This window comes from Triticum dicoccoides, chromosome 1B, assembly GCF_002162155.2.
Source record: "Triticum dicoccoides isolate Atlit2015 ecotype Zavitan chromosome 1B, WEW_v2.0, whole genome shotgun sequence".
NCBI lineage: Eukaryota > Viridiplantae > Streptophyta > Magnoliopsida > Poales > Poaceae > Triticum > Triticum dicoccoides.
Window position 1 is genome coordinate 478,390,039 of NC_041381.1, and position 22,678 is coordinate 478,412,716.

A 22,678-nucleotide genomic window follows, 5' to 3' on the forward strand; every position below is an offset into this window, starting at 1 on the left:
CAGGAATCATGGCAGGAGGCTGAATGCACGAGCGTCCATCAGAAACCACCGCTTCTGGAATCCCTTCGCGACGGGCGAGAGCTCGAAGTCGATCCCCGAGCCGGTGGCCATAGCCACGGCCTCAAAGGTCACGCACCCAGAGCGCTGACGTGCGTCCACCAGCCGGAGTAGGAAGAAATGTCGAAACAAGGCCACGGAGGGAGTGATGCCCACCATGGCCTGGCAGAGGAAGGCGAAGACGACGAGAAGGATGACGGAGCGGGGGTCCAGATGGAGCAGGTGGATCTGGTAATGTGACAAGAAAAGGAAGGATCAATCCAGCAAGAAGAGCATGGAGATGGATGGGAATCTCGGTGGCACTCATCTCTGGTTCACCAAGACATAGGGCGAGCAGCCATCGCCCCCCCCCCCTCATTGGAGCTGGCAGCGAGCGTGTGGCGAACCTTGTCCAGCCCTTCCTGATTGATCACCGTCGACTGCTCAAGGGTCAGCTCCAGGGCCGGCGGAGGACAGGCCGGCACGCGCGGCTTCACCTTCTTCTTCCTTGGCTTGGGAGCCATACGAATACCAAGAGAGGACAAGGTGCCGGCACCAGATCTATGGACGCGGCGGCGAGATTGGGGAGGAAGAAACAAGATCTGGGCACGGTACACCATGAAGGGCGAGTTGCGCTGACAACGGGCGGCTGCTAGGTCTCCCGGATATCAAGGCGGTGTGGGGAAGTGGAGACACCCACGTCCCATCAACTGCCACATGTCTTCAGGGCCGCAGGATGTTAGGGCCCGCTGCGCTCCGTCCTTGCCCTTTGGCTTCGCCTGGAAGACAAGTCCGAGCGCGCCTTGGGACCGGGGACTACTGTCGGCGTCCTGGACTTGGGGGTATCCAGTCCTGCCTACCTGCAGCCCACCACGTGGCTCCATCGACGGCCTGGTATGGCCCAGCTTCGACATCAACACCACAAGACCCTCGCGAGGGGCCAAACCTCGCGAGGCGGACGACGCCAAGACCCCTGAAGGAGTTGGCCTCCTTAGGAGGGCTCCTTAGGGGCGGAGAGATCTATGCAGCTACCTCATGAGGCTCAGCTGATGTGAGCCATGATGACCAAGGCCAGGTGGGCGCCTGGCGGGTACAGAGCGCAGGTTTCCTCTTTGGTGCAAGGGAGGAAAGCCACAAGCACGGAGTTCGAAGGAATCAGCCAAAGGTTTCCATTCTGGTGCAACAAGACCAAGACCGCCAGGACGGAGGTCATCACCGAGCCCATGCTACGTCTTGAGCTTGCGTTGGTTTTCCTTGAAGAGGAAAGAGTGAGCAAAGTAGCATAAGTATTTCCCTTAGTTTTTTAGAACCAAAGTATCAATAAAGTAGGAGGCTCCTCAAAAGTCCCACGCACCTACACAAACAAACAAGAACTCGCAACCAACGCAATAAAGGGGTTGTCAATCCCTTCACGACCACTTGCAAAAGTGAGATCTGATAGAGATAATATGATAAGATAAATATTTTTGGTATTTTTTGATATAGATTGGAAAAGTAAAAGATGCAAATAAAAGTAGATTGAAAGCTTATATGGGCAAAGATAGACCCGGGGGCCATAGGTTTCACTAGTGGCTTCTCTCAAGATAGCATAAGTATTACGGTGGGTGAACAAATTACTGTCGAGCAATTGATAGAAAAGCGAATAATTATGAGATTATATAGGCATGATCATGTATATAGGAATCACGTCCGTGACAAGTAGACCGACTCCTGCCTGCATCTACTACTATTACTCCACACATCGAATGCTATCCAGCATGCATCTAGAGTATTAAGTTCATAAAGAACAGAGTAATGCATTAAGAAAGATGACATGATGTAGAGAGATAAACTCATGCAATATGATATAAACCCCATCTTTTTATCCTTGATGGCAACAATACAATACGTGCCTTGCTGCCCCTGCTGTCACTGGGAAAGGACACCGCAAGATTGAACCTAAAGATAAGCACTTCTCCCATTGCAAGAAAGATCAATCTAGTAGGCCAAACCAAACTGATAATTCGAAGAGACTTTCAAAGATAACTTAATCACACATAAAAGAATTCAGAGGAGATTCAAATATTTCACATGGATAAACTTGATCATAAACCAACAATTCATCGGATCTCGACAAACACACCACAAAAAGAGTTACATCGAATAGACCTCCAAGAAGATCGAGGAGAACGTTGTATTGAGATTCAAAGAGAGAGAAGAAGCCATCTAGCTAATAACTATGGACCCGAAGATCTATGGTAAACTACTCACAACTCATCGGAAGGGCCTTGGAGATGATGGAGAGGCCCTCTGTGGTCGATTCCCCCTCCGGCGGAGCGCTGGCGAAGGCTCCAAGATGGGATCTCGCGGATACAGAAGGTTACGGCAGTGGAAATAGTTTTTCGTGGTGCTCCTGGATGGTTTCAGGGTACGTGGGTGTATATAGGAGGAAGAAGTAGGTCGGTGGACGCTCGAGGAGCCCATGAGGGTGGGGGCGCGCCCACCTGTAGGGGCGCACCGGGCACCCTCGTGGCCGCCTCCTCTGTTGCTTGATGTCCACTCCAAGTCCCCTGGGTCACGTTTGTTCCAAAAACATCGCTCCCGAAGTTTTCATTCCATTTGGACTCTGTTTGATATTCCTTTTCTTCGAAACACTAAAATAGGCAAAAAAATAGCAATTCAGGCTGGGCCTCCAGTTAGTAGGTTAGTCCCAAAAATGATATAAAAGTGTAAAGTAAAGCCCATAAACATCAAAAACGGGTAATATAATAGCATGGAACAATAAAAAATTATAGATACATTGGAGACGTATCAGCCCACGACAGCGTCACGACCAGAGGCTTTTCGCAGGCGAAGACTACTTTTGTTAGGATAGACTATACTACTTGTCCCCTTTCAAATCCCGCTGTTGTGGAATCCCTTCCCGCTCATATTTGGGAAGAGGACCAGGGCGACTATATATAGTACTCAGCCACCACCATAGTGGAGGGATTGATTCCACCCCGAGCACCACACCAGCTCAAGAACACCTCACCTCCTGAGGCTTGTTCATCCTTTGTACTAGTTCATCCATAGCCCCTCGAGGCAATCCACCACACCACACTAGAGTAGGGTGTTACACCACAACGGTGGCCCGAACCAGTATAAATCTTTGTGTCTTTGTGTCTTTGTGAGCTCTACGCGCTAGGCTAGGGAGGATCGCGAGTAGGCAGGCTGGGCAGGTTGAGATCTCCGCACACACCCTAGTGTTCGAACCTCTCACAGGTTGCCGGACCCCGAAATATGACACAAACCTCTTCACTCCATGCTGGCGGTGGAGGGCGATTGCATAGCTATTTATTGCTTGGTAAGCAGATTTCTTGTGTGGGAAAAACTGCCCAACCTGCAGACTTCCCGCTTCTAGTCCAGAAACAAAGTGAAATTCATTGGTGATGCTCATAACCTATAAAAACTCAGGTTCTAGTGGTGCCGCGACCGTCCTGAGGAGGAACAGCTTCTTCTTCGCCTAAGTCCAAAGAGGCAGAAGAATGGCCGTCATCGTCATCATCTAGCGCCTCAGGCAATCCCTCCATGTGTTCTCTCAAGTCAACGGCCGTAGACCAATATCATGTGTCTTACACTTGGTTGCCACCTGTCGATTTCGATGGGCCGGCGTAGGGGCTGCTGTGATGGCCAACTCAACGTCACCACCACCGCTACTGCATCCTGCATCATCATTGACGGAAATGAACTCCACATACACCATCAGTTGTCCAAACATAGAGCAACTATGATTGCTTGCAAACCTCATGTACGACCTCCATGAGTTTTCTCCTATGACCGGCCGCAGACCCCAATGGACAACTGTACCATCTTTACATCCGACAACGACAAAGGCCTTCATGGTCATTTTCTTTCCACGCATCTCAGGGCCAAACGTCGCTTGGATGCTTTCTTGACTGCCGCATAACCTACTTTGATCATGTCTCTCACAACTCGCCAACCCGCACATGAACACATCGACCCCGGAAGGACCTTTGCGTATAACGTCCCCATAGAACACTAACAAATTTTCCATTGAAGGACAGTAAAACTAAACCCTTTCCGAGCCCTCTAACGCCCCCACTGATTTAGGCCTTCAGATCACGCGTCTCAGCTATCCCTGACCGTCCAGGGCAAGTTTTCCTCACGTATGGGTTGATGTTGGGCCGGATGTCCTAGGCCGCTATTCCCCTGGCCGAATAGAAAGAATCTCGTTCACTGGCATGCACTAACGTCCGATGTCAATATTGATTCTTCTTCGTGTCTTCGCAGCCTCACCCCCTTCCCGCACCCTTTTGCTCCACTCCACCTGCGGGGAATTGGATCTTTTGCTCCATTTTATATGGGGTTTGATGATTTGTCCTATGCTTGTCTCAATGGCTAGTGGCCCCTGGCCCCACCCGTCAATTGTGGGGGGGGGATGATCAAAGTTTAGAAGAAAAGTCAATTTCTCCACCGGATCCCTCCAGGTGCGTCATCGTTGTGGTCGTATCCGTGGAGAGAAAGAGAGAGAGAGGGTGTGGGAAAATGGCAACAGCGGGCCAAACGGATCGCCAAGCACATCATGCGGAGTGGAACCGCTTAGATCGCAGCCCTTGTAGACCTAGCCTCCAAATCTCGCACGAAAAAAAGAGATCATGGCAATGGCAGCGGCCGGCATCACTTCCTCCATCCATCCTCTACAGGTTTGTGTATCTCTCCTACTTCTGTGCATCCTCCGTCACGGACCAACCCAGTATTATTTCGATCCCTCATGTGCGAGTGATCGCCTGACGTGAAGCGGTGCATGATTCACCGCGTGCTGGTTGAAATCCGCAAGGGCTACTATGGGGTGGCAGCCGCCACCTCTCGGGGAAAACCTAGGCTAGACGCCGACTTCACCGATCTGGTCCTCTGGCTCCGATCTCAATCTCTTCCTGCTTGTCAAGTAGGTCATCATCCACATGTACAGGTACAGCCCAAGATGGCCGCCGCCCTGCTGCACTTGCTCCATGTTGGCAGTCCCTTGCCTACAGGTCTAGGGGTATTCTTGGGTCCTCATGTGAATACCCATGATTTTTACAAAACAGTGTTGATTTTGGCAAAAGAGTGACAATTTTCGAAAATAGAAATGATTTTGTCAAAATGAATACACATGAATACCTGGTTGCAAATTCCTGGAGCCTCCACTGCTACAGGTACAGCTCAAGATGGTCGCAGCCCGGCTGCACTTGCTCCATGTTGCTAGTCCCTTGCCTACAGGTACAGTTCTCCTTTCCCCTTATGCAATATGCCTAGGCTATAGGGGAAGATTTTTGTCCAAAAGGACCCCTTGCTGAACACTATTGCCAAAAAGGACTACCTGCGGATAAAATTGTCAAAAAGGACCCCCTCACTAGTGGCGGCAGGTGCAGCAGGTGACACGTGGCACCTGCAGCCACGCCAGGAGGCGGCGGGCCCTACCGCCAGCGCAGGAGGCGGCCACCGAGGCGAACGGGAATCCCAGCTACTCACCACGCCGCGATGGAACAGGGCGGGCCAGGTGGGCCCCACCGCCATCGGGTGAGGCGGCGATCGCTGCCACTGCCGCTCCCTGGCCGATAGCACCTGCTGTGCGCGGGCCGAGGAGTAGGCCAGGCCGCCACGGGAGGAGGCGGCATCTTTCCCTGGCTGGCTGACAGGCCATGCATGCCACAGGCCCAGCCGGTGGGCCATGTCGCCACTGCTGCTGGGGCAGCTTGCTGCACGCGCGACAGACGCTGACGGCGCTGATTCCCGGGCGCGACAACGATGCTGACGGTGGTGATTCCTACGCGTGGGAATGTGTACGCTTTTGGTTCTTTCACCCGGGAATCGGTCTGTTTTTTCTACTTTTGCTACAGCGGATGCGACAGCACCGCGAGAATCGCTCTGGCTATTGCTTGAGCGGATGCGACGGCACTGCGGTAATCAGTCACTCGCTGCGGGAATCCGATGCTGCGGGAACCTGTTGTGTCGACACTACAGGGATCCTAAAATTTCCCGCCTAATTTCGTCCGTTCGCGCTTATTTTTTCGCCATCATTTGTCGTCTAAGCCTATAAAAGGAGACACCGAGGCTCTCGTCCAGCCATCCTGTTCCCGCCAACCCTTTCCCTCCATACCCAAGTCGTTCTTTCCCGCTATACCCCAGCCGTTCTTTCCCGCCATTTTCTCCTCTCTACCTATAAAACCCCCTTCGACGATGTGAATAAGCAGTGTAGTGTAGTGTAGTGTAGTCGAGATGTCCCATTATCCTTTCGATCGTAGTTTTCACCCTGGGATGAGCAGATGTCTTCTGAGGCTAGCCACTGATTTCAGGATGGACAATAGGATAGTTCCATGGGACGAACTCACCGGCAGTGACACCATAATAAATGAGTTGTCCCACAAATTATGTAGGTCTAGATGGCCTGAAAGGACTTATGAGGAGGTATGTACTGAACTTCTTAGGTTGCATGAAAGGTGGAAGAAGGTAGTGGAGCCGAAGAGTGAAACTTCCAGAAGGACTGTCACAAAGCATCCATTTTTATGGACTGAGGAAAGCGAGGACGACGATGATATCTTCATGCCGCTTTCGGGTTCTGCATCCTCGAAGGGCAAGAGTTATGCATCGTCCAAGGGCAAGAGTTCCGCATCCTCGAAGGGCAAGAGTTCTGCATCGACGGAGGATGACGATGATGCCTTCATGTAGTGTTTAAGCTACGTCCTCGAAGGGTAAGATTGTCGTGGTTCTGAACGCTGGACAGAGGGACGTGGGGGGCGATGTGTGAGTTTAGTGTCTTAATTTCTGCAGTTTCGTGCAGCTTTATTTCACAATCGTTTGTATTTTAATTTCTGCAGTTTAGTGTAGCTTTATTTCAATACATAAATGTAGCTTTATTTCAATAGTATGGTGTATCTTAATTTCGGTTGTACCATGTCTTAATGAAAAAAAATATAGTTTTACAATAAAATGTAGCATTTTATTTTCCTCCACTAATTTTCAAACATCGTGCAACAAGTACAACAAGCACAAACTAATAATGCAAATACATCTGAATTTAACGGGACTGGTGCATTTTTATTTCAGCATACATAATGTTTTATACATAAGTCGGAAAGTCTGATACTGACATATGTAGATACAATGGGTCGCACACGTAGATAGATGAATCATTGTAGTCGACGACAGCCACCTGGCCTTCCCTTCGGACCAGAAAGCTCCAAGCGATTAGGTGGTCGAGTTACATGAAGACTGCGACCATACTCCAGTTGGTCTTCCTGTGTCTGTGACTCCTGCATAGGTGGTGGAGTCTGTAATCCTTGTTGCGAACATGATGCGTAATTGTAGGCGTATGGTTGTTGTGACTCCTTGGGGATAAACGATGGGCCAATAACGTCCTCTCCGAAGAATTCCGTAACTAATGCATTAAAATTGTCGCCATCATCTTGTGATGATCCCTGTATGCGTGTGTTGAGCCCAGGTTGGGTGTACTCATCGTCCCAATTTACATCAGGTAAGTCCTACACACAGAAACATTGTAAACAAAAATTATTAGAGGATAATATGTAATACCACTATAAATGCATTAAAATGTAAACATGACTACCTTCAGATACCTCGCCTGTACTGTCTGGACATTCTACCTGGTACTGGTTTAAATCTGGGACACGAGTCTCCTCGGGCATGGAGATCCCTCGCGTGGAGAGATACGGCTGAGATCCCTCACCTTGAGTGTATGCGCCATATCCTGTGTAGGCATATGGGTTTGGGTAAAGATACAGCTCGGGCATCGAATCCAAGCCCATGCCATGGTCCTGCGATGTCTGCCCCTGACGAAGCAGCACCGAAGAAGAGCGATGTAGTGGCAGAGATGAGTCATGTTGTGGAAATGTCGTTGTAGTACTCGGACCCTCCCCCCACTGCCCATGGCTTGTACGCGCCTCGCTCGGTCTGGACGGCGGCACCGCACTCGGTCTGGCTGATCTCGGTACTCACATGTTGTACGCTCCTGTGACAACGTCGTTGCCTCTACCACATCTCAACTTTGTTACCGTGTATTATTTAAGACGCTTATGGAATGACTTGACAGCTGATCCCCTGGCTGGCATGCTTTCTGTCGCGATCTGCGCTATTTCGTTGGCAGTTTGAAGCTGAAAAATATTTGGTTGTTATTTGGTTGAAATGATTATGAAATAATGGACCTGAAAAAATTACTAGTGATTACCGTCTGGTCACGATAGAAAGCTGCATGAAGCTCAACATGTCTCCGCATCTGCTCCTCGTGCGTGAGATTTGTTGGTATCGTAGCTGGTTGACTGGTCAGGCTTGTATGCGTGCTGATGTAGTACCATTGCTTGTACGCTTGAGCTGTACTTCCATCATACGGTCTGCAAAATTATATAATTAGATTAACCATTGTGATGAAAGCAAAGCATCTTCACGCATCGTATGGTCATCGTAATAAAATAATGTAAATAAAATGTACCTAAGTTGATACACTATATCTGCTAGCGCTTCATTTTCCCACTTGTGTTCCCATTGAATGTTGCGTTCCCTCCAATTGCAAGAACTCCAACCGTGGCCCATATTGGTTAGCCTGCAAATTATGTAACAAAGTGTGAGTTTAGTAAATTGAAAAGGACACTAACTATTTAGGGAGGTCATATCTTACTTATGGGTTTCCTCATCGGTACATCTTGGAAAAGGTGGTGGAATCTCCTGATACAAACCGAACTGTCTCATGACACACTCCGGGTTGTAAGGCTCAACACACCACGGGAATAATAAGTAGCAGCGAGTCAGCCAGAATGCACTATCGGTCAACATGCCTGCTGTGATGGGTCGTATATCAAAGACCATCTGTACATGCTCCTGAGTCCATGGGTTCCATGTGACTACAGACTCATCAAGTACCTCAAACTGCTGGTGGTATATAGGGTAACAATTTTTCCCAATACTTGGAGACCAATGTTTTCGTGCCTTTGTCCACCTACTGGCCATAGTTACACTACTTCCATCGCTACAGTCGTATGGGTGTATGGGATTTAGTATACGAGGTCGTTCTACAGGGAGGTATTCCCAAGACCACAACTGTAGAAACTCGTAGGGGACACAAAGTAATGGAGCTTTTTTTGCGAAGGAAGTTTTTTGTGTGGCATCACACAAGCCTCTATATGTATGAGATAGAATGGCAGAACCAAAGCTGTATTTTGGCTGCTCGGGTAAAGGTTCATCTACCATCTTCTCCATAATGCAGATGAGACCAGGGAGAAGTGCGTCCCCGTGTGAATTTGGAAACATAACCCCGAGGAGCCCCAACAAATACGCAAACAGATGCCTTTTCCTCGTCTCAGAATCAACGAAGCTAGAAAAATTACGAAAGTTATCACGAAGCCGGGAGAGTGGGATGCCACGAGGGCCACCAGCATGTCGTGATTCTGGCATTGTCATCCCAAGACGGTCTAATATATTTTGTGCCCGGGATGTAGACACTCGTGGAGAGACTAACGGCTCACCTCTAATTGGTAGAGCAAGGATCATAGAAACATCTTTCAGTGTAGGTGCAAGCTCACCAAAACAAAAGTGAAAGGTGTGGGTTTCAGGTCTCCACCGGTCAATGAGGTATGTCAAAAGTGATGGGTCCGAACGTAACTGGTCTTCACATGATGTGAGCCTAGCAAAAGCATGTAGTCCATAAGCGTCAAGGTGAGGAACGAAAGAATTGTGTATTAGCCAGGTTTTCTTTATGGTTCGAAGTCTGAAACTTCGATAATCATGTTCTTTATTTGGGTTCAGAAATAGGTGGCAACGGTGGCCAAGTGCCAGTGCTTTTGGAGGGGCCCCATGATGTCGGCTACCGTTGCCACCTATTTTTGAACCCAAATAAAGAACATGATTATCAGAGTTTCAGACTTCGAAGCATAAAGAAAACCTGGCCAATACACAATTCTTTCGTTCCTCACCTTGACGCTTATGGACTACATGCTTTTGCTAGGCTCACATCATGCGAAGACTAGTTATGTTCGGACCCATCCCTTTTGACATCCCTCGTTGACCGGTGGAGACCTGAAACCCACACCTTTCACTTTCGTTTTGGGGAGCTTGCACCTACACTGAAAGATGTTTCTATGATCCTTGCTCTACCAATTAGAGGTGAGCCGTTAGTCTCTCCACGAGTGTCTACATCTTGGGCACAAAAATATATCACATCGTCTCTGGATGACAATGCCAGAATCACAACGTACCGGTGGCCCTCGTGGCATCCCACTCTCCTGACTTCGTGATAACTTTCGTAATTTTTCTAGCTGCGCAGATTCTGAGATGAGGAGAAGACATCTGCTTGCGCATTTGTTGTGGCTCCTCGGGGTTATGTTTCCAAATTCACACGGGGACGTACTTCTCCCTGGTCTCATCTACATTGTGGAGAAGATGGCAGATGAACCTTTACTCGAGCAACCAAAATACAGCTTCGGTTTTGCCATTCTATCTCATACATATAGAGGCTTGTGTGATGCCACACAAAAAACTTCCTTCGCAAAAAAAGCTCTGTTACTTTGTGTCCCCTACGAGTTTCTACAGTTGTGGTCCTGGGAATACCTCCCTGTAGGACGACCTCGTATACTAAATCCCATACACCCATACGACTGTAGCAAGGTAAGCACTGTAACTATGGCCAGCAGGTGGACAAAGGCACGGAAACATTGGTCTCCAAGTATTGGGAAAAATTGTTACCCTATATACCACCAGCAGTTTGAGGTACTTGATGAGTCTGTAGTCACATGGAACCCATGGACTCAGGAGCATGTACAGATGGTCTTTGATATATGACCCATCACAGCAGGCATGTTGACCGATAGTGCATTCTGGCTGACTCGCTGCTACTTATTATTCCTGTGGTGTGTTGAGCCTTACAACCCGGAGTGTGTCATGAGACAGTTCGGTCTGTATCAGGAGATTCCACCACCTTTTCCAAGATGTACCGATGAGGAAACTCATAAGTAAGATGTGACCTCCCTAAACAGTTAGTGTCCTTTTTAATTTACTAAACTCTCACTTTGTTACATAATTTGCAGGCTAACCAATATGGGCCATGGTTGGAGTTCTTACAATTGGAGGGAACGCAACATTCAATGGGTACACAAGTGGGAAAATGAAGCGCTAGCAGATATAGTGTGTCAACTTAGGTACATTTTATTTACATTATTTTATTACGATGACCATATGATGCATGAAGATACTTTGCTTTTATCACAACGGTTAATGTAATTATATAATTTTGCAGACCGTATGATGGAAGTACAGCTCAAGCGTACAAGAAGTGGTACTGCATCAGCACACATACAAGCCTGGCGAGTCAACCAGCTACGATACCAACAAATCTCACGCACGAGGAGCAGATGCGGAGACATGTTGAGCTGCATCCAGCTTTCTATCCTGACCAGACGGTAATCACTAGTAATTTTTTCAGGTCCATTATTTCATAATCATTTCAACCAAGTAACAACCAAATATTTTTCAGCTTCAAACTGCCAACGAAATAGCGCAGATCGCGACGGAAAGCATGCCGGCTAAGGGATCAGCTGTCAAGTCATTCCATAAATGTCTTAAATAATACATGGTAACAAAGTTAAGATGTGGTAGAGGCGATGACGTTGTCACAGGAGCGTACAACATGCCAGTACCGAGATCAGCCAAACCGAGTGCGGCGGCGTCGTCCAGGTCGAGCGAGGCGCGTACAAGCCATGGGCAGTGGGGGAGGGTCCGAGTACTACAACGACATTTCCACGACATGACTCATCTCTGCCACTACATCGCTCTTCTTCGGTGCTGCTTTGTCAGGGGCAGACATCGTAGGACCATGGCATGGGCTTGGATTCGATGCCCAAGCTGTATCTTTCCTCAAACCCATATGCCTACACTGGATATGGTGCATACACTCAAGGTGAGGGATCTTAGCCGTATCTCTCCACACGAGGGATCTCCATGCCCGAGGAGACTCGTGTCCCAGATTTAAACCAGTACCAGGTAGAATGTCCAGACAGTACAGCCGAGGGATCTGATCAGGTAGTCATGTTTACATTTTAATGCATTTATAGTGATATTACATATTATCCTCTAACTGTTTTTGTTTACAATGTTTCTATGTGCAGGACTTACCTAATGTAAATTGGGACGATGAGTACACCCAATCTGGCCTCAACACACGCATATAGGGATCATCGCAAGATGATGGCGACAATTTTAATGCAGTAGTTACAGAATTCTTCGGAGAGGACGTTATTGGCCCATCTTTTATCCCCGAGGAGCCACAACAACCATACGCCTAAAATTACGCATCAGATTCGTCACAAGGATTACAGACTCCACCACCTATGCAGGAGTCGCAGACACAGGAAGACCAACTGGAGTACGGTCGCGGTCTTCGTGTAACTCGACCACCTAATCACTTGGAGCTTTCCGGTCCGAAGGGAAGGCCAGGTGGCCGTCGTCGGCTAAAATGATTCATCTATCAACGTGTGCGACCCATTGTATCTACATATGTTAGTATCATACTTTTCGACTTATGTATGAAACATTATGTACGCTGAAATAAAAATGCGCTAGTCCTGTTAAATTCAGATGTACTTGCATTATTAGTTTGTGCTTGTTGTACTTGTTGCATGACGTTCGATAATTACTGGAGGGAAATAAAATGCTACATTTTATTGTAAAACTATATTTTTTTCATTAAGACACGGTACAACTGAAATTAAGATACATCATACTATTGAAATAAAGCTACATTTAAGTACTGAAATAAAGCTACACTAAACTGCAGAAATTAAGATACAAATGATTGTGAAATAAAGCTATATGAAACTGCAGAAATTAAGACACTAAACTCACACATCGTCCCCCACGTCCCTCTGTCCAGCGTTCAGAACCACGACAATCTTGCCCTTCGAGGATGTAGCTTAAAAACTACATGAAGGCATCATCGTCATCCTCCGTCGATGCAGAACTATTGCCCTTCAAGGACGCGGAACTCTTTCCCTTGGATGATGCAGAATTCTTGCCTTCGAGGATGCAGAACCCGGAAGCGGCGACATGAAGATATCATCGTTGTCCTCGCTTTCTTCAGTCCATAAAAATGGATGCTTTGTTGCAATCATCCTGAAAGTTTCACTCTTCGGCTCCACTACCTTTCTCCACCTTTCATGCAACCTAAGAAGTTAAGTACATACCTCCTCATAAGTCCTTTCAGGCCACCCAGACCTATGTAATTCGTGGGCCAACTCATTCATTATGGTGGTACTACCGGTGAGTTCGTCCCATGGAACTATCCTATTGTCCATCCTGAAATCAGTGGCTAGCCTCAGAAGACATCTGATCATCCCAGGGTGAAAACTACGATCGAAAGGATAATGAGACATCTCGACTACACTACACTACACTGCTTATTCACCTCCGTCGAAGGGGGTTTTATAGGTAGAGAGGACAAAATGGCGGGAAAGAACGACTGAGGTATGGAGGGAAAGGGTTGGCGGGAAGAGGATGGCTGGACGAGAGCCTCGGTGTCTCCTTTTATAGGCTTAGACGACAAATGATGGCGAAAAAATAAGCGCGAACGGACGAAATTAGGCGGGAAATTTTAGGATCCCTGTAGTGTCGGCACAAAAGGTTCCCGCAGCATCAGAATCCCGCAGCGAGTGACTGATTACTGCAGTGCCGTCTCATCCGCTCAAGCAATAGCCAGAGCGATTCTCGCGGTGCCGTCGCATCCGCTGAGGCAAAAGTATCACCGCCGTCAGCATCGCCGTCGCGCCCGGGAATCAGTGCCGTCAGCGCCTGTCGCGCGTGCAGCAAGCTGCCGCCAGCAGCAGTGGCGGCGTGGCCCACCGGCTGGGCCCGTGGCCTGCACGGCCTGTCAGCCAGCCAGGGAAAGATGCCGCCTCCTCCCGTGGCGGCCTGGCCCACTCCTCGGCCCGCGCGTAGCAGGGCTGTCGGCCAGGGAGCGGCAGTGGCAGCGCTTGCCGCCCCATTCCGTCGCGGCACGGTGAGTAGCTGGGACTCCCGTTTGCCTTGATGGCCACCTCCTGTGGTGGCGGTAGGGCCCGCCGCCTCTTGGCGTGGTGGCAGGTGCCATGTGTCGCCTGCCGCACCTGCCGTCACTAGTGAGGGGGTCCTTTTTGACAATTTTATCCGCATGTAGTCCTTTTTGACAATAGCGTTCGGTAGGGAGTCCTTTTGGACAAAAAAATCACACGGGAATGCATGACCAAAACACGAGAATCCCAAAAGAAATGGATGTAGTCACTAGTCACTCTCATGCAGCTTGCTAGGTCTTAGAATATCTCATGTACGTGAGAGCTTTGACATGATACAAGGCCCTTAACAATTATCACTGGTACACTCGATTGAATCATGCGAGTTCCATTGTATCTATTTAATCATTTTTTGCCTACTTGTTCAAGATATTCTAACTAAACATAAATTTCTCTTATTTCTTTTATGTACAGTTTGATCGTTTTTTAAAGTGCAAATTGTATGTTGGTGCTACTTTTTTAATTGGTTCTTTCTCTTTTACAGAATTGAGCAGAAAGAAAAGAATATGACTGTTTTGTTTGCTTTAACAATGAAAGGTTTGAACTTGGAGAATACTTCAATTCTGTACAGAAGTTGATGTTCAAGTTTCTTGTGCATTTAGATCTGAGGGGAAACCACATGCTGAGAAATTCAAGAATCAGTTGTATAACCAGGTTTACTAACACCTATGCATTTCTCTTATTTATTTTGTGCATTCATTTCTATTTTTAATTTCTCTCTTCTCTAGAAATTAGTACAGTAACCAATCCACTTTCTGATTTTCTATGCAGCAACTATACTAGAAGCTGGCATGTACAATGAGGATGGTTACGTGCCTCTTTAAGTCATCCAGTGTTACATTAATTCTTTTCTTGGCACTAATTTGTTAAAAAATGTAGAATTCCCTCTTTAAAAAATGATGTTAGTGAACATCTCAATTTTAATTTATTTTTTTACATTCCAAAATAGTCAAGTTTTTTACCTAACATTTTTTTTGGCTCACATAATTCTTGAATGCCTTCCATGGGATGACAGAAATCTTGCTCATCTAGCAAAATAAAAGATAACGAAGAAATTTGGAAGTTCGGAAAACTTGGAATTTCTCGGAGGTATTGTCATGGCGGTGCCACGTAGTTTGGGAAATTTTGCTTTCAACTTGGATGAAGCTTTGTCATAAAGGATGGCACATACAATCTTAAAGGCAAGAGAGTTTAGTTGCTTAACTAATAAGGTTTATACATCTTGCGGTGGATTCAACCTACAAACCTCATAAAGTGCTCCCCCAGTGTCTGACTAGTCAAACCTTGAAAGCTTTCGCTAATGGTATTTAAAAAATTGCGTGCTTACATGTTTCCTACATTTTTTTGGTTACCATATGCATTTCCTTCCCATTTAATAAATGCATCACACAATATAAATGGTCAAATTTTAACTTCTGAGATAGGGCAAAGTCAATAACAGTGGAACATAGTATGTTAAATGTTGGTTGCTCTGGCTTATATGATGACAGATTGCTTCTTGAAAGCTCTTTTTGTACAGAGTAATGCTTATATTGGATATTTTAGGGGAGGTTTAATTCAATAGATATTGTTACAGATTGTTTTCTTGTGATTTTTCGAGTCTACCTGATTTGTGAGTTTAGCACTGTTAACGTTCTCTAAGACTATTTCATAGGTGAGCCTGGGTCCATGACTAAGATTTTGCCCCGCTAGCGCAGCCTGAGCGCACTAAACATTACTTTTGTTGTACTAAGAAAATATTCAGCCTGGGAGAATATAAGTAAAGAATAATATTTTCCAGGTTATGAGCTTATCCTTTCTGAAGCTTGGCCAGCTTTGATTATCATGAACATCTATGACAATAATAAATTGAATAGTTCTCCTTTTCGGCTATATTTGTAGTGGACTTATTGTTCGTATGGGTAAATGTAGTTTACTAATTCTGTGAGAAGTACCAAGAGGACACATTGTTACAATTGGAACAATTTTTAGCTCCTGACTTTCCTGGTTAAGTTGTTATTCCATGGAATAACTCTCTTTGTTCTGCCGACTCTGACTTAACCAACTTCGGCACTCTCAAGTTCTGCTACAGTTCTCTTCTCTAGCTGCTGAGCTCCCTCATTTAGTGGGATTTAGTTAATCTATATGCGTCCCTCTTATTCCACAAAGTAGAAAGTTGGCAAACTATTTGACCATGTGTAGGATTAGAGGCAATTATGAGTACAACACTTGTTTATTTCGTTACAGCCCAAGCTAAGATATCTTAATTTTATAAAAGATCAAAGATACATAATCAGTAAATCTACATGCTTTCTCATATCATATTGCTACATGTTAATGATTCGTGCTATACTAATGTAGGATGTGGTGAACTCCGCCTATGTTGTCTCAACATAGCTGGTCCCAAGCCCCGGTAAGGAGGAGGGTTGTGATAGGTTTGGCGAGCCATCGTAAAAACTCAGCCACTCTTATGGAGATGAAACCCAAAAGCCGACTAAAATGCAGACATGTTCAACAGTTAGGTGTGGCGGAGATGCGTATGTTGAGATGGATGTGTGGCCACAGGAGGAAGGATCGAGTCTGGAATATTGATATACGAGATAGAGTTGGGGTAGCACCAATTGAAGAGAAGCTTGTCCAACGTCGTCTGAGATGGTTTGTGCATATTCAGCGTAGGCCTCCAGAAGTTCCAGTGCATAGCGGACGGCTAAAGCGTGCGGAGAGGGCGGGGTAGACCGAATTTGACATGGAAGGAGTTCGTTAAGAGAGACTTGAAGGATTGGAGTATCACCAAAGAACTAGCTATGGATAGGGGTGCGTAGAAGCTTGCTATCCATGTGCCAGAGCCATGAGTTGGTCGCGAGATCTTATGGGTTTCACCTCTAGCCTACCCCCAGCTTGTTTGGGACTAAAGGCTTTGTTGTTGTTGTCGTTGTTTTTAATGTAGGATGTGGTGGTATTTGATCGGATTTTTTATCAAAAAGGACCCTCTGGCCAACACAATTGACAAAGGGACTACATACAAATGAAATTGACAAAAAAGACCCCCTCAGCGGTGGCGGCAAGCGCGGCGGCCGACACGTGGCTCCTGCTGCCATGCTAGGACGCGGCCGACCGGCTATTACGTAATTTCCAGCGCGCCGGGAACCGGGATGGAACGGGGTCGGGCATGTGGGCTCCGCTGCCACTCGACGAGGCGGCCGACACTGTTGCTGCCGCACGCAGGCCGACCGCACCTGCTGCACGCACGGCGAAGAGGTGGGCCACGCCTCCACTCCCCGAGGCGGACGCGCTGTTGCTGTTGCTCGCGGTGCGACAACTTCGTTGTGGCAGACGGCAATGATTCCCATGCGCGGACGACGCTGATTTCCATGGGCGGGAATCCGATGTCGTGCGGTAGGTGAATTTTTGACGTCTTGTGCCGACACTCTGCGGTGCTCCTCTGCACTCTCTTTGCTTCCCTGCGTACACTCTCCACTCCACTTGGTCTGGTTCGCATGTCGTTCGGCGAGAATCGTTTCTAGCAATGATTCCGCTGCGGTGTTGCCCGCTGTTTGATAATTGCCACTCCTTTCTATGCAGACGACACTGATCAAAAGCAGTGTGTGATTCCCGCCTAAAGTTTTGTTCATCGGTTGCTGTAGCCGACGCGACAGCACCGAGGCATGCCATGCCGACACTGGTTGTACTGTTTTGTATCACGCGTATTTCTCACCTAAAATTTAGTCCGTTCGTGTCTATTTTCTCGCCATCATTTCGTGAGTCCAAGACAGCAGAAGAAGCTGGCGATGGAAAAGAAAAATATCCACGCTGGACTCAGTAGATACATGCGATAGTATTTTAAATTTTGCAACCATTTATATCTTAATTTCAGCAATTTAATGTAGCTTTATATCAGTAGTTAAATGTAGCTTTATTTTATTAGTACAATGTATCTTATTTTCAGTTGTACCATGTCCAAATGTCTTATTTACCTTCTTTCCTTCTTTCTTTCTCTCCCCACTCGAAAACACTTTAATAATACAAACTAATTATCAAATGTCGTGCAACAACTACAACATCAAATTAAGATAGAACATAATGCCCATACAATAAGACAATACAAACTAATAATGCAAGTACATCTGAATAAATTGTAGAACTAAACTTAAAAACTAAAAATACAGCTTAAAAACTACATGAAGGCATCATCGTCATCCTTCGCCGATGCAGAACTCTTGCCCTTGATGATGCAGAACTCTTGCCCTTCGATGATGCAGAACTCTTGGCCTTGGTACTCGATGTCAAGATATCGTCTTCATCCTCGTTGTCCGCGGTCCATAAAAAGTATTTTCTGCTGCAAACTTTAGATATGATTCACCCTTACTCTATTGCTTCATCCATCTTCCATGCAACCTGAGAAGTTCTTTCCGTCCTGGAAAGAACTTCTCAGGTTGCATGGAAGATGGATGAAGCAACAGAGTAAGGGTGAATCATACCTAAAGTTTTCATCAGAAAATACTTTTTTATGGACTGCGGACAACGAGGATGAAGACGATATCTTCACGTCGAGTACCAAGGCCAAGAGTTCTGCATTGTCTAAGGGAAAGAGTTCTGCATCGCCGAAGGTCAAGAGTTATGCATCGACGGAGGATGACGATGGTGCCTTCATGTAGTTTTTAAGATGTATTTTTAGTTTTTAAGTTCAGTTCTACCGTTTAATTCAGATGTACTTGCATTATTAGTTTGTAATGTCTTATTGTATGGGCATTATGTTCTATCTTAATTTGATGTTGTAGTTGTTGCACAATGTTTGATAATTAGTTTACATTATTAAAGTGTTTTCTGGTGGGGAGAGAGATAAAGAAGGAAAGAAGGTAAATAAGACATTTGGACATGGTACCGTTGAAAATAAGCTACATTGTACTATTGAAATAAAGCTACATTTAACTACTGAAACAAAGGTACATTGGACTGTCAAAATTAAGATACAAATAGTTGCGAAATTTAAAATACTACCACATGTATCAACTGAGTCCAGCATGGATATTTTCCTTTTCCATCGCCAACTTCTTTTGTTGCGTTGGCCTCACGAAATGATGGCAAGAAAATAGGCGCGAACAGACTAAATTTTAGGTGGGACATACGCGTGATTCAAAACAGTGCATCGAGTGTCGGCATAGCATGCCTCGGTGTTGTCGCGTCGGCCGCAGCAACCGATGAACAAAACTTTAGGCGGGAATCGGGCACTACTTTTGATCGGTGTCGTTTGCATAGAAAGCAGTGGCAATTATCAAACAGCGGGCATCACCGCAGTGGAATCACTACCAGAAACGATTTCCGCCGAATGGCATGCGAACTAGACAGAGTGGAGTGGAGAGTGTACGCAAGGAAGCAAAGAGAGTGCGGAGGAGCACCGCAAAGTGTCTGCACAACATGTTAAAAATTCACCTACCACACAACATTGGATTCCCGCCCGTGGAAATCAGCGTCGTCCGCGTGTGGGAATCATCGCCATTTGCCACAGTGAAGTTGTCGCGCCGCGAGCAGCAGCAATAGCGCGACCGCCTCGGGGAGGGGCGGTGTGGCCCACCTCCTCTTCGCGCGTGCAGCAGGTGTTGTCGGCCTGTACGCGGCAGCAGTAGTGTCGACCGCCTCGTCGTGTGGCGGCAGGGCCCACATGCCCAGCCTCGTTCCATCCCGGCTCCCGACGCGCCAGAAATTACATAATAGTCGGCCGGCTGCCTCAGCGCATGGCGGTAGGGCCCGCCTCCTACTAGCATGGCGGTAGGAGCCACGTGTCGGCCGCCGCGCCTGCCGCCACTACCGAGGGGGTCTTTTTTGTCAATTTTATTTGTAGGTGGTCCTTTTTGTCAATTGTGTTGGCCAGAGGGTCCTTTTCGACTAGAAATCCCGAAGCAACAGTGGATGTTATCGTCTAGTAAGCATCACAAACAGTGCAGCCGCCTCATAGAGTGGCGACATGGCCCACCGCCTCGTTGCGGGTGCAGATGCCATGTCGGCAACCGAGCGGCAGCAGCAGTACAGGCTGCCTCGTACCGTGGCAGCAGGGCCCACCTACCTGGCCCCGTTCCATCCCGGTACGGATACATGTTATACAATGATGGCCGCCTCAGTGCGTGACGGCAGGTGCCACGTGTTGCCTGTCGCGCCTGCCGCCATGCCGGGGGGTCTCTTTTATCAATTTCATCTGCATGTAGTCCTTTTTGACAATTGCGTTGGGCACCTGGTCCTTTTCGACAAAATCATTTGATCGAAAGATCCAGGTTGGGAAAGGCATATTTCTTTGACAAGCACAAGTAATGGAAGGACCAAAAGATCCAGATTAGGAGGACACCATTCCAAGGTACAAGCACATGTCATGGAAATATTGCTACCAGTGGTTGTAAAGTCCACATATCAGTATGTGATGTCGATGAATGATGTTATATCTTCTTGCTCTAATTTTATGATGGTGAATTGATGGATGTTGACTATTGGACAAGTGGTGCCATTTATTTTAGCTTGTTAATTCCTAATGAGTAATGCAAAATTTTGTCTCGGATAAAAATGACTTTACCTTCCAATTTGGCGATCAAGGACTCCTTTATATACTTATGGAACTTATTTTCATTATATTGTCAAAATAGGTGGGTGTAGCAACGCCGCCATCATTGATCTATATTTACATTTCAAATAATTAATAACCGGATATTTTATTATTAGCCGACTAAAACTTTAAATATAATAATAAGGGAAAAACATTTTTATATCCATATTTACGTTTGAACTAATCAGTGCTTTTGTAATATCATTCGGTTCGACTCTAAACATAATAATACAATCATAACACTTTAATAAGATATGATTAAAACTTTTAGTATATTTTGATTTTAATAACATTTTCATATCATCCAATAAAAATAGTTTATTTACAAATAATGAAATGAGAATACATTTTAATAACCGTATTTTCATTAGAAAATAATCTACTTTGTTAGTATCATTCGGTTGGACCTTAAACATAATAGTATGATGATACCATTTAAATATCATATGACTGAACAAATAACCATATTTCCACTAGAAATATTTGCAGCAGCAGTAACATCATTCACAATAGTACATCAATATAAAAAATATTTAAAAATTACACACGATCATTTATACCTCAGCTTCAATATAGATGTTGTTCCGAATAAACTTAAGCGCCGCAATAGTTCAAAAAAAATCCGTCAGCATGAACATATCACCAGTAATATATCAATGGAGTTAACCTATTATACACGAACATAAATATTAGACACGGATTTTTTTCTGCTATCAAAAGCATCCAAATGGCACTTTGCATGTATGTGGTCATCACCTCAAAAGGGACATCGAAGATCGAAACACAATTTCTTCAATCACGTCATCTCATCATTGTTTGTTACTCAGATGATATTTTTTTACCTAATTACATACATCATTAAGGATATTAGCATCTAATCTTAATATACAAAACTTAGATTATTGCGACATACAAAAAGTAGACCTACGGTTTCCTAACTATAAAAATTATTAATAAACATACCACATACCACATGAAATAGCATCACTTTCTTTTTGCGAAAGAAATAGCATCACATTTAATCATGCAATGACCAATTATGGTACAAACTTTTTCTTAATTAGCATATTAAGAACTTTTCGCATGTCAAACTGAATTAATGCATTTGAAAGGCCTAACGTGATCTACAATACCGTCAAATATTTGTTGTCCAAATTTTGGCTCTAACCCAACCTAAACGTTCAACATAAGTACTAATTAGGACTTAATAACAAAAATAGCAACATCTTGCTTGTCAAAAAAAATTAGTAATGGACACAGCTAACATTGATCTACGACATCTTCAACTTACACGTGTGCAAAAAATTACTATAAATGCAACATATGTCATCTGAAAACTTTTATAACTTCTAACAATAAACATCATATAGATAATGACGGGCTAAAAACTAACTAATTTTAACCGTGCATGCACAAGAAAATCTATGTATTGCAAAGCTCATACCTTGATCTTCAACTTCGTAGTTCACTTCGCACGGCAAATCCTACTCCAGAAGCTCCAGATGACTCCTTAAAGTGATGAAATCATGCCTAAAACAACAGAGAATACATACTTAGGGAATAAAAACATCATGCATGTGAACGAAACCAACAAAAACGGATAGATCTTACCTTGATCTATCTTTTCTTCAACTAAAACTTCTTCTGAATCGGCCTTCAAATCGCTCAAAATCGTGATCAAAGTAGCTATTTAAGCTGTCTTTCTCAATGTGCTAGGGTAGAGCAGAGAGAGCAGGGAGGAGAGGAGAGGAGTGAGCGGGGTGCTGCGCAAATGAGGCACATCCTGCCTTATAACGAGAGAAGTGTCGGCAGAACGGTACAAAAGCCACCAACCGACAGCCCGCGGTGCCGTCGCGTCGCGCGCAGCAGAAACAGGGCTGCCGCCTCATTTTGTGGCAGCAGGGAAGAGCACCGTTCCGTTGCGGCTCGCCAGCTACCGTCGAAATCTGTTACGCGGCGCCGGCCGCCTGGCCGTGTGGCGGCAGGGGTGGTCGCCTGCGCGAGCGTG

The 22,678-nt window shown here is 45.9% G+C and overlaps 1 long non-coding RNA gene across 3 annotated transcripts; it reads right to left on the bottom strand.

The window, feature by feature from the left end:
* Positions 1–2,613: 2,613 nt before the first annotated feature.
* On the bottom strand, positions 2,614–22,418 carry LOC119342646. Of its 3 annotated transcripts, none has more exons than XR_005165650.1 (6): positions 22,282–22,418; positions 22,115–22,200; positions 21,427–21,512; positions 21,231–21,337; positions 20,641–20,739; positions 2,614–2,669 (listed from the first exon to the last, which is right to left on the bottom strand). It is a non-coding gene; the product is annotated as an uncharacterized LOC119342646 (long non-coding RNA). The 3 variants fall into 3 exon arrangements; XR_005165652.1 differs by lacking the exon at positions 2,614–2,669 and adding an exon at positions 7,011–7,538; XR_005165651.1 differs by lacking the exon at positions 2,614–2,669 and adding an exon at positions 12,171–13,221.
* Positions 22,419–22,678: the final 260 nt, after the last annotated feature.